General features: G+C 37.7%; 1 protein-coding gene across 8 annotated transcripts in view; it reads right to left on the bottom strand.

Moving 5' to 3' along the window:
- sema4d (sema domain, immunoglobulin domain (Ig), transmembrane domain (TM) and short cytoplasmic domain, (semaphorin) 4D) overlaps positions 1-11,279 on the bottom strand; it is a 243,197-nt gene that overhangs the window by 169,696 nt on the left and 62,222 nt on the right. The window contains exon 1 of one of the 8 annotated variants that reach the window (XM_048527929.2): positions 7,850-8,072. The exons of 6 other annotated variants lie outside the window; for them this stretch is intronic. The gene's annotated coding sequence lies outside the window, so the exon portion shown is untranslated. Of the gene's footprint in view, positions 1-7,849; positions 8,073-11,279 lie in introns of those variants that run through there. One more of the 8 variants, XM_048527933.2, reaches the window with a different exon arrangement.

Raw genomic sequence — 11,279 nt, 5'->3', positions numbered from 1 at the left:
GTTTGTAGGTCATTAAGGTACATAATTCTGAAAGCTAATTTGCCATTTATATTCATACTTGAAAGTTAAAACAAAATTGATTTTCATGCTAAATGAATATTAAGTCCCTTGGAGGTCATTATTTCTTCTGAGCCTTCGTGGATTTCAGCCGTCTTGCCTCAGTTATTCCCCAATCACTGCATTTATTACCCTTGTTCCCTGTTATGATACATAACAATAATGCTAATACAACAGAAGATCTAGCTTTACATTACTCCTAGCATTAGTTGCTAGTAAACATTTGACCCTTTCGCTACCTCAAGGCATATCACCGAACAATGTGTTTTTAAAAATACAAAAGAACACTATTAAATCATCACAGCATTTGAAAGTGTTTAATAACCTCTAATATTTTTAAAATAGCTAAACTCTGCTTTAGTTTAGACTTCTGAGCAAAGGTTTGAGGCTTTTTTTAAAAACATTCTTTTCTCATCCTGTTTGCTTCTCCCCCATAGTGTGGGTGCCTCAGAAGGAAAAAAATAACAAAATCTTAATAATCACTTCTACTACCATACATCAAAATGTTACAGGATAAATCATTTAACGCTTAAAAACAAAATTTCATTTAATGGATGGAGATAGACATACCTCAATATTGGACTTCTGTTTTTGACAGAACATTACTTTTCTCAGCAAAAACTGCAATTAGAACTAAAGCTCTCAGACAGACAATTGAAATACCGCCAGTAAAAAAAAGGATGAAAAACATCTTACACAAACTACAAACATCAACTACCAAACAACGCCGAGAAAATAAATTTCTTCCATAAAACAGATGCACACAAGTGTGGCACTTCAAATTATCAAAAAATAGCCAGTGTAGGTACTTGGCAAGTCAAATACTATTGAACCAAATCTCAACTATTTACTGAAATAGAGTTTATTTTGTGAAGAAAATTAAATCTTTTGCTTACTTCCCTCAGCAAGTCAAGGTATGTTGCAGGAATAGTTAGATATTTTTAATACCTGCACAAAACTAAATACTGTCACCTAAAAGCTTGCAGTATAACCTATTCCCTACAACATAGTAGAGAGTAATGTAGTAATTTATTGTTACGTACATTTCGAAAATATTGTAAAAATGTGTATGAGTCACTATAATGCTCTAATGACAAACATAAAGGATCCAATACCCTCACCCACTAAAAGTAACGTAATATACGAAATGCCATGCAAGGACTGTGAGAAACATTACTTAGGCCAAACTGGAAGAAAATTGACAATGAAAGGATACATGAACACCAACTAACCACCAACAGACATTATCAGTTCTTACTGGTCTCAATACACATGGACAAAGGAGGACACAAATTTAACTGGTACAACACATTCATAATAGCACAAGCCAAACAGGGACACGCCAGAGAATTCCTGGAGGCCTGGCAGTCCAACAACAAACACACTATGTATCAGATCCAGTTCAAGCCACTTGAAAACAGCCAAAAATGATCCCAACCACCTCAGCAAACAGAGGCACAAGCGGGATGGAACACCAACGCTTCACGGAGGCGCACTGATATTACCTAGCAGGGTGATGAAATGTCTGCAATCAAACACACTGGCTCATCTATAACCCGAGTTACTAATCTCCTCAAAATCTTTAACAAGGCTTTCTTTATCACACTAGGCTGAGCAGATCCTGTAATTTCCTACATGAAAGTTGCTGCTATAATCCTCTTTAATGACAATAACTCAGACCAGTGCAGTAAGATGAAACACCCATACAAATAACAATTACTTCCTCATTGAAGTCTGTACCATTTAATATCTCCCATGAGCAAATTTTTCAGTCAACCACTGTGAAAGGTGCACCTGCAACTAATTATATAAAATGGCAATTGGAGGGGGAAGTCTAAAAAACAATGGAAGGCAGGAAAATCTGAATGGGGGAATGACAGCTATAGAATATAGAAGAGGGAAAACCATGATGCCATGACAATATGGCATTATAGATTGTGTTGTATATCATTTGAAGAGTTATCAAAGATGAACAAATCCTACAAAAGTAGGCAACACAGTTCTTGATCATCATGTCAAAGAAATCCATCCACTGACTAACCTATATTCTTAAACTAGCACCATTCTTTGGAGGAATTGCAAAAGTTTAGTTTGTTTCCTGGATAACTATTTGGTATTATCCGCATCCCTAGAAAAGGCCTGTATGCTACTGGAAGTCAGGACTGTCTGTGTCACAGCAGTCATTGTTTGCCTGTATGCATAATCTTCCATCTCTGCTAATTGTGTTGGCAACATGGCTCATCTGGTTACATCTGTACTTTGACTTTCTTTGTCCAAAATCTAAAGGCATCATTACAGGAAATTTTCAAGCATTTTTCTCTGTGGGAGAGCTATCAATGGAAGATATTCTTGAAAAACAATAATAGTTTACAAAGAAAAAAAGCTAAATAGTTTGAAATGCTAGCGTTCAGAAGAATTGGTCACAAGAAAATTCACTGTATTTACTAGTTGCATGTCTTAAATAGCTATTTACTGAAGGACTGCACATTAAAAGTGGAATTTCTCATTCTGTGTTCACGCATGCTTCAATGTAAATGATTTGCAACAAATAGAATGCAGAACTGCCTTTAAATTGTCTTCCATTCTTGCATAACAGAAGTCCCACTATATAAATTAAGCAACTTTTAAAAACAGTACAAATACCAAAAAATGGGGACCAAATGGGGTTTTTGACAGCAGCAGCAAATGGTGGGAATTGCTGAAAACATTTTTGGGGTTACAAACTAAATTTGTGAACCTCAAAGTACCAGTGCTTGGGCCTCAACAATCAACAGTCTATACCAATGATGCAGGTAAGCAGATCAGGTGTAGTTCAATCAAGTCTGCTTATGATAGGGAAAGTAAGCTGCGACATGGAGAGACTAGAAGAGACAGAACAGGTCTGTTGGTAGGAAAGTGGTGAAAAGTGAAGCCATGCACTAATTCTTTGAAGACACAGTGAGAAAGTTAGACAAAGGAAAGCCAGTGGACATGATCGACTTAGATTTTCAGAAGACCTTTGACAAGGTATCACATAGGCTGTTAAGTAAGAGCCCATGGTGTTAGCAGCCAAGTATTGGCACGGAGAGAGGATGGGCTGACTGGCAGAAGGTAGACAGTCTGGATAAAGAGGTCTTTGAGGATGGCAGTTGGTGATTAGTTAAGTCCTGAAGAGGTCAGTGTTAGGACCACGTTCATGTTATACATGAGTAATCTAGGCAAAGGAATTGAGGGCATTTTTTCTAAGTTTGCAGATGAAAAAGGTAGGTGGAGGGGCAAGTAGCATTGAGGAGGTGGGGAGGCTGCAGAAAGATTTGGACATGCTAGGAGCGCAGCCAAAGTGGCGGCAAGTCGAATGCCATGTGGGAAAACGTGAGGTTATACTTTGGAGGAAGAACAAAAGACTGTTTTCTAAAGGGGAAAGGCTCAGAAATCTAAAGCACAGAGGGATTTAGGCATCTTAGGTCAGTTGGCAAATACAATGTTAGCGTATATTTTGAGACAGTTAGAATATAAGTGCAGGGATCTATTGCTGAGGCTGTATAAGGTTTTGGTCAGACAGCATTTAGAATTTTATTAGACCTTGTATAGTTCTATGATGATCTTCCAATTGGCTTGACGTGAACTCGCAGGTGACAGTATTCAAATGTATTTTTCTGTCCTTGTGCTTCAGTTATTACACTTTGCAGCTTCCAAAACCTGCAAAAATAGCTATCACAGAGATAGTAGGAACTGCCGATGCTGGAGAATCTGATGTTACAAGGTGTAGAGAGCTAGATGAACACAGCAGGCCAAGCAACATCAGAGGAGTAGGAAGGCTGACGTTTCGGGTCTGAAGAAGGGTCTAGACCCAAAACATCAGCTTTCCTGCTCCTCTGATGCTGCTGAGCCTGCTGTGTTCATCCAGCGTTACACCTTGTTACATCAAAATAGCTATCACTTTAGGGTGACGTAGGTGGAAGTGAATTCTTAAGTTGATGTACAGGGTGCCAATCCACTGTGCTGTTTTGCCTTCATTAGCAGCAAGCTTTTGCAGTATAGTTCGAACCACACACATCCAGATGGGCACACAGTATTCTTACTTTGCCTTTGAGATGGTGTATAAGCTCTGAGGTTTCATGAAATGAGATAGTAGCTGTAGAATTCTACTCATCACATTATTTATATAGCTATTCCAGTTGTCTCATGTCAATGATAACTCCCACCAGAATGCAGAAAGTGGAAGTTTCAGCAATGGTAATGTTTTTAAAATGTTGGGGTGGTAAAGACATTTTCTCTTGCGAGAGAGATAGACATTTTTCTTGACAAACATGTGGACCTTTAAAATACGTCTTACACAGGGCCCTATGCATAGGAACTTAAGGGTCCAACTTGTGAGCAACCTACATGGAACAGGATGGTTGTGCAGCCATGCGGCTGAAAAAGAGGCGACTGATAGTGCAGAATTGGTAACAGTTGCTGTTCGAGGAGATTTGCGTATCATCGTACACAGAGAACATGCAGTTACCATATTGTTGTGGCAAAGAATTAAGTAAGCAAATAGAATGTCAACCTTTATTGAAATCTTACCATATTATATAGATGAGACCACATCTGAAGAACTATGTACTGTTTTGATGGTTTTACACAAATAAGGCTACACTTCTAAGTGGAAGTGCAACAAAAGTTTTGCTAAGCAAAATAAAAGTAAAATTCTGAAGAAGTCATATCAAATTTGAAATATAGACTGTCCCTGTCAACCAGCATTTCTATTTTCATTATGCCAGTTCTGGTATAGGGAATTATTCATTGAGGGGAGACTGGGTGGACAGTGCTATTTCCTGAAGACAAAGAAAAATGCAGGGTGATCCCATTGTAATATCTAATCTTCTTAATGGGCTATGTAGGAAAATACTGGAGTTTCTGAAATTCAGAATGACTGTCTCAGAACAAAAGGAACCAAACAATTTGGACCAAGATGTTGAGAATTTTTTCTTCCAAACAGGTTAAGAATTTTTTTGGAAAATCCTTGGGCTGTAGGTATTTAGTTGAGTACGTTTGAGGCAGTAATCAAGAGATTTTTGGACACTAAAGGAAGTAAGTGACATGAGAATAACGTTTCAAAACAAAAAATGGAGTTGAGATAGAGGTTTGCCATGATATCATGCTGGATATCAGATGAGGCTCAAAATGCCAAAATTACCTCTTCCTGCCCCTACTTATTACTTGGCCTGGCTGCTGAAAGCAATTTAATTGAATAACGGATGTGGTCTCTTCTGCTTTTCAGTTTGTTTTAAATAATCACTGGAAAATTACTCAAACTACTACATATCTCACAATATAAAACGTCTGGTATGAACTCTTCACCACACACTTATGTAAAATATGTCACTAGTTTATTGTAGCTGTGCTCCTAGTAAGCATTCTAAGCAGCAAATTAAAGACATTCTTCGAACTGGAGTAATTTCCTTAGCATTACTTATCAGACAATGTATATAAGATGTAAGCATAAAGATGATGTACGCATAATACAAGATGGGTGGATTTCAGGTGCACACTGCTTAGATTTAACTACTAAGAAAGCCAATAGACATTAGTCGTTATTGATTTAAACAAATGATATTCCTTCAAAAACAAAAAACCTTCAATCCACGTTTTTTCCTGCCTCTGAAAGATGGAAAATAATAAACTTCCAGATCACTATGTACATATCAAGTATATTTAACTGGCAAATAATCTAAAGTGGAGGCACAGCATTATGTATGGGACTCTATGCACAAATCTTACACAAGTCAGAAGAAACATTAACTCTGATATTTTTTTCCTTCACAGATACCGGCAGACCTGTTCAGCTTTTCCATCCACTTTGGTTTTTATTTCCGTTTTACAGCATCCACAGTTCTGTTGGTTTATAAATATGCAAAAGGATTTGCTTTATTTTGTTTGTTACTACAATGTAATCAATATAATTTCCATCGAGAACTTTACCAAAACCTTTGATGTATGAATACATAATATGCCATTATTCTCCTCTAAAAACTTTGGTAAGAACAAATCAACAGCAATCTACAGACCGTATAAATAAACCGCATTGAACCCAGACATTTATCATTGTGGAGACTGCCATACATGAGCTGGCCCTAACCATGATATTATCAGCACTAACAAAATGAGAAGTATTGACATATCAAAACAAGGATCCCAATCGTTACTCAGCAAATCTTTAAGCAGAACATGGTCAACTTTAGAAATCTGAAGCACTTTGGTTACATTAATGCTTAAAAAGAAATGTCAGTGGACTTACACCGACATACTACATAGCAGTGAAGCAGATATTAAATCAACACATTCAAATTTATGGCTTAATGACTCAAAACTATTTCAAATTCTTCAAATAAAGTATAAACTGCCTGGATGACACTACTACTTAATATATTTTCTCTCAAAAGTACTTACCCAACTGTCTCAGTGCATGTATCCAACATGAAAATTTAGCAGTATAAGGTTTACTTTCAGCTGAAAAATTGACCTGAGAATTTAGTTTGGATTTTCAGAGAGAATCCTTACAATTAATGGTTTTGACTGGCTAATGTTGCTACATGCTGTTGATTTATATCCAATTAATATGAACCACGTATTGCAGCACAAAGTATAATTTCATAATTTGACAGTTGTCTGCACTATATAAATCTATCTATACTTAGATCCAACATTTAGAAAACTCTTACATGTCAGTCACTGCATCACTTGCTGTGTGCACCTTCTCAACTCAGAGGGAAAACTGCAGTCCCAATTATCCTCAGTATAATCATGGCTCACATTCTAGTCGGCATCTTTTATTATATTCCTTCATTCACATAAAATTAATGTAACTGTTGTTAATGTTATTATATAACAGGGTCTGACAGGGATGTCTGAAGCCAAGTGAAACTAAGGAACAGCTAATGGTTACATTAATTGTGTATAATTACGTGAAAACTATTACTTATCATACAATATACACATATTGTCATTCATACTTATATATTTATTCATATATGCATCAGTTTCTGTTGTGAATAAAACTCTGGCCAGAAATGTCTAAACATCATTTAAAACTTTGGTTTCTGCAACTATTCTCACCAACTGCATCAATTAGGATGTAAAAGTCTAGACAGTTACAGAAATGAAGTGTCAATATCTTCAACTATAAGTTATTCATCATCATCCTGTTTGGATGTCTTATGACACATAGGTGTGACTCAAACCTGATTACTGCACTACGAGAATCTAATTATATCATTACCAGTCTATTGAAATACTTCTCCAGGTGTTCCTGGATAAAAACTTGAACATTGATGGCTCATATTTCAGCAGTAACAAACAAACAAAACAATCATATTTATTATTCAACTCAAGCTAGGGCAGAGTAAAAGAAACCCAGATTTTCTGGAAAATTAAGCCATTGACTCAATGCTTTTACCTAGTAACAAAAGAAACTCCCACCTTTCCCAAATGCCTGACAGAAAGAAACAAATAATCAATGAAAAAATGCAATCATATTAATTCACAACTTGCGGCTAACCCCTCCTATGCACAAAATATCAAAGTGATACCTAAATTAACACCCTATCCCGATAAATACTCCAATCTATAAAAATATACAACAGCATATTCAAATCAACAAATGCAGTGGGGTTATAGATTAAAAAGACATCCTCAATGCTTCAAACGAATGTGCTAATTGGTAATGTTTGAACTACACAGATGATACATTAAGCAGTCCTTCAGATTAGCCATGCAAACAAGCCACTGAGTAAAAACACCAACTAAAATGGTAATAAGCCATACAGACCAGACAAATTGTAGTTAGAATCTTTAACATTGGGTAGCACCTTTGATTTAACAGGGAATGAGGGCCAAATTTAGGCACAGTTCCTCCTCCTCCTTATTCTTCAGTACAGTAAATATGTATGCGTGTAGGTGATAGGAAGATCAGAGCTGGTTCCAATGCCTTCACAAATAAAATTTGTGTCTTCTAAATTCACACATGGCACGTCACGAGGTTGAGACACAAAGGATTTGCTGTCATCTGTCAAACTGTGTCCCAGAACAAGTCACCACATTTAAAGTAATGGAGGAATGGGAGACTAGCCAGGGAAACATTGGGGTAGCTGATACTGCAGGTGACGGAAGTATGAAATGGCTTTCAGTAACAGATGGACAGAAGTAGATGACATTTTGGGAGGTTAAGTAAATATCTTTGCAATTGATGAAATTACAAGACTCAAAGCACTGTTCAAGTCAAAAAAGAAGCTGCAGTTGCAAATAAAGCAAGGAATTAGAAAAAAAAACAATTTCAATAGCTGACTTCCAAATTCAATCCCATGCCAAAATGCCTGAACCATATGCTGCACTGTTTTGTGGATAGTGACAGTTACACACTGGATTTTAAAGGTGTAGTGTTACAGACTCTCCTTCCCCTTTGCTTTCCTTAATCACCCACCACTGGTGGCAATATGACCTGCAATTCCAGAATACTGCAAAAACAAAATTAATTTTAATGTACAACACTGGGTTATCCCAAGCACCTATCAATGGACAGTACCTATTCTTTAATTTTTGGTAGCTCTCTGGGTTGCTGCATTTGTTGCAAAAAGGAAAATTGATACATTATAAACATGGTGAAATATTTCTCCTTCTTGAAATTTTTGTCGTATATTTCCCAAGATCTTATCCAGTTTGCTCACCCACACAAGTTCCTGATGCACCAATTTGTAAAATCTGTGGCTAAAAGGGGTTAGTGTTGTCAAAGTCTCACCATTTCCCCATGCTAGCCTCTTTTAGCCACAGAATTCTGTGCATCTTGCACCAACTTCAAATGCAGAATCAAGTAAGAGCACCCTTATGCAAAAGCAAAACTATTTTCAGCTTTCTCAAACTGTGAGGACAATCTGGCCATACAGCGGTCTTTTTCATTGTAAGAAAAAAGAAAGCTCAATGATTAAATTATGACGACATTTTGAAAGATATGTATTATTTTGAATCTTGAAATGGCAGTATCTGCTGCACAAAAATAGAAATGTGATGGGATTTGGCCTTCAGCACTGGACCTGCATTGCATTGGAAGGCTCCCTGAAGAGTTAGGCATCACGATTTAGAAGAAACCGAATTGGAAGCTCAGGCCAGACATCCAGGACATGGCAAGTAAAAATAGGGGTGAAATGGCTTGGTTAATGAGAGTCCTGCTTGGCCACACAGCCCATTGCACCTTTCATGACCATATGGACAACTCGAAGCACTTTACATTCAAAGAAGAGTTTTTGAAGCCATTGCTGCAATGTAGAAGACTAAAAGCCATTTTTCACTCTTGTTTCTCGCTGACAGACAATAATATGAAAAAAAGGCAGACAATGATATTTTCAAGTAATATTAATTGGGGCATACAAAAACGGCCAGGGCACCAGGGACAACACACCTGCTCTTCTTTAAGTAGACATAAAGACATCTCATCTCATGGTGAGGGCCAAATTTCGCTTTCGGAGCCGGCAACACAATGGGCTAAGCATGGATTTCACCAGTTTAAAAATTTCCCCGCCCCTCCAGCCTCATCCCATGTCCAACCCTCCCTCTCATCCCCGCCTCCTTAACCTGACATAATCTGTCTATTTCTCTCCCACCTATCTGTCCCTCCCACCTCACTGACCAATCCCTACAACTCACCCATCACCATCCCACTTAACTTCCACAGCCTCACCCATTCTCTCTCTATTTATTTCCCAGCTCCCTTTCCCCTCCCCATTTCTGAAGAAGGGTCCTGACCCGAAACATCAACTTTCCTGCTTCTCTGATGCTACCTGGCCTGCTGTGTTCCTCCAGCTCCACACATGTACAGAGGACCTCAGTTTAAATTTCATCTGAAAGACAGCAGCTCTATCAGAACTGGATGGTCAGAGTCTGATTTTGTCTGATTGCCACATTGGGGACTCTGGGGCTTGATCTTATAGAGTCAGAGAGTCATAAAGCATGGAAGCAGACCCTTTGGTCCAACTAGTCCACATTGACCATGCTCCCAAACTAAACTAGTCCCACCTGCCTGCGTTTGGCTGATGTCCCTCCAAATATTTCTTATTCATGTACCTGTCCAAATGACTTCTAAATGTTGTAACTGTATCTGCATCCATCACTTCCTCTGGCAATTAATTCCACACACTTAACCAGAGTTGTCATTTTTTAATAATCTTTCTCATCTCACCTTTAAAACAGGTCCCCAATTTTGAATTCCCCCAACTTCAGGAAAAGTTCTTTGTAACTCACCATATCCATACCCCTCATGATTTTACAAACCTCTATAAAAAAGAATCCTTCAACATCCTATGGTCCAGCAAAAATATAATCCCAGCTTTACAGTCTATTTTTATATCTCAAACTATCCATTCCTGGCAAAATCCTGGTAAATTCCATCTCAGCCCTCCCAATTTAATAATATACCTTTCCTATAAAAGAGGGCAACCAGAACTGCACACAGTACTCCAGAAGAGGCCTCACCCATATCTTGTACAACCTCAATGTGACATTTAATAATGAAGGGCAGTGGGATCTTAATGCATGGTGTCAAGGATGAAGTTGCGAGATGGATCATAAATAGATACTTCCGAATAGATCTTGTCACTAGAGGACTACTCCTCAGTTGAATGTTAATCAGCAAAAGAGAGCTGGGTACAAATCGAACAAGGTACTTAACCAAGTAGAGATAGTAACTGAACAGTAGAATTGTATTCAGAAATGTAGGCCAAACACAGGTATGTGTAGTCTCAGTACATGTCGTTGTTCTGATGTCTGGTTCACAACAGTTCAGCTTACTTCATCATTCAATCCCAAATGATTTGAGAGATGTGATAAAGGCACTATATTCTCCTAAAGATAAAAGAAAACTAATTTTTCTAATGCATCATCCAAGCCCTTTTTTGCCACTTGCTATAACTTTCTGTAATTTCCTTTGTCTACAGTTCACACTTTGGGACCTGGTCTTAAACAGTGTAAATGGATAACAGTGAGATTTATTTCTTAACCAGCCATGAACAGCAATAATTGTCAGTGCTTATAGATTGGTTTTTCAATCACTCAGGTTCTACGCTTCAAGTGGTATCTTGACTTCTATCGTGTGAACTATTCTATGGCTAACTTGACTTTGATTGCCTCTCCTAACCTCACTACAGAGACTTTCTTCATTCTCACTCTCCTGGATCTTTTGCTGTGTTTAGAAGTTGTACCAAAATGTCTCC

The sequence above is a fragment of the Stegostoma tigrinum genome, chromosome 3 (assembly GCF_030684315.1).
Source record: "Stegostoma tigrinum isolate sSteTig4 chromosome 3, sSteTig4.hap1, whole genome shotgun sequence".
Lineage (NCBI taxonomy): Eukaryota > Metazoa > Chordata > Chondrichthyes > Orectolobiformes > Stegostomatidae > Stegostoma > Stegostoma tigrinum.
Note: the sequence above shows the minus strand (reverse complement) of the source record. Positions and strands in the feature narration are given on the sequence as shown.